Raw genomic sequence first — 1322 nt, 5'->3', positions numbered from 1 at the left:
TATGTGTGGGATCTGACTATCTAGTTGTTTATCTTTAGTAGCCTCTCTTACCGGGAAATGTCTCCTAGTGTTTCCACCGAGCCATGGTAGCTTGCTACTGCTCCGGAACACTTAGGCTGGCCGGCATGTGTCCTTCTTCGTTCCTGTGTCTGTCCCTTCGGGGAAATGTCACGCGATGAATACCGGAGTCCTGTTAGCCCGCTACAGCCCGGTTCACCGGAGTCCTGCTAGCCCAGTGCTACAGCCTGGATTCACTCGCTGATGACCGACACGTTCGATGCTGGGTCATGGATGCCTGTCCCTGTAAGTTTGTGCCACTTTGGGTTTACGACTAGCCATGTCAGCCCGGGCTCCTTATCATATGGATGCTAGCGACATTGTCATATACGTGTGCCAAAAGGCGCAAACGGTCCCGGGTAAAGGTAAGGCGACACCGGTGGGAATACCGTGCGTGAGGCCGCAAAGTGATATGAAGTGTTACATGCTAGATCTATGTGGCATTGAGTCGGGGTCCTGACAGGTTGGCACACGTTTTTGTCTTGACTCTCCGGTAGAAACTTTGGGGCACTCTTTGAAGTACTTTGTGTTGGTTGAATAGATGAATCTGAGATTGTGTGATGCATATCGTATAATCATGCCCACAGATACTTGAGGTGACAATGGAGTATCTAGGTGACATTAGGGTTTTGGTTGATTTGTGTCTTAAGGTGTTATTCTAGTACGAACTCTATGATAGATTGAACGGAAATAATAGCTTCATGTTATTTTACTACGGACTCTTGAATAGCTTGAGCAGAAAGGATAACTTTGAGGTGGTTTTGTACCCTACCATAATCTCTTCGTTTGTTCTCCGCTATTAGTGGCTTTGGAGTGACTCTTTGTTGCATGTTGAGGGATAGTTATATGATCCAAGTATGTTATTATTGTTGAGAGAACTTGCACTAGTGAAAGTATGAACCTTAGGCCTTGTTTCCTACTATTGCAATACCGTTTACGCTCACTTTTACCACTTGTTACCTTGCTGTTTTTTATTTTCAGATTACAAATACTCATATCTACCATCCATATTGCACTTGTATCACCATCTCTTCGCCGAACTAGTGCACCTATACAATTTACTATTGTATTGGGTGTGTTGGGGACACAAGAGACTCTTTGTTATTTGGTTGCAGGGTTTCTTGAGAGAGACCATCTCCATCCTATGCCTCCCACGGATTGATAAACCTTAGGTCATCCACTTGAGGGAAATTTGCTACTGTCCTACAAACCTCTGCACTTGGAGGCCCAACAACGTCTACAAGAAGAAGGTTGTGTAGTAGACA

The sequence above is a fragment of the Triticum dicoccoides genome, chromosome 5B (genome assembly GCF_002162155.2).
Source record: "Triticum dicoccoides isolate Atlit2015 ecotype Zavitan chromosome 5B, WEW_v2.0, whole genome shotgun sequence".
NCBI classification, from domain to species: domain Eukaryota; kingdom Viridiplantae; phylum Streptophyta; class Magnoliopsida; order Poales; family Poaceae; genus Triticum; species Triticum dicoccoides.
This window is presented reverse-complemented; position numbering follows the sequence as displayed.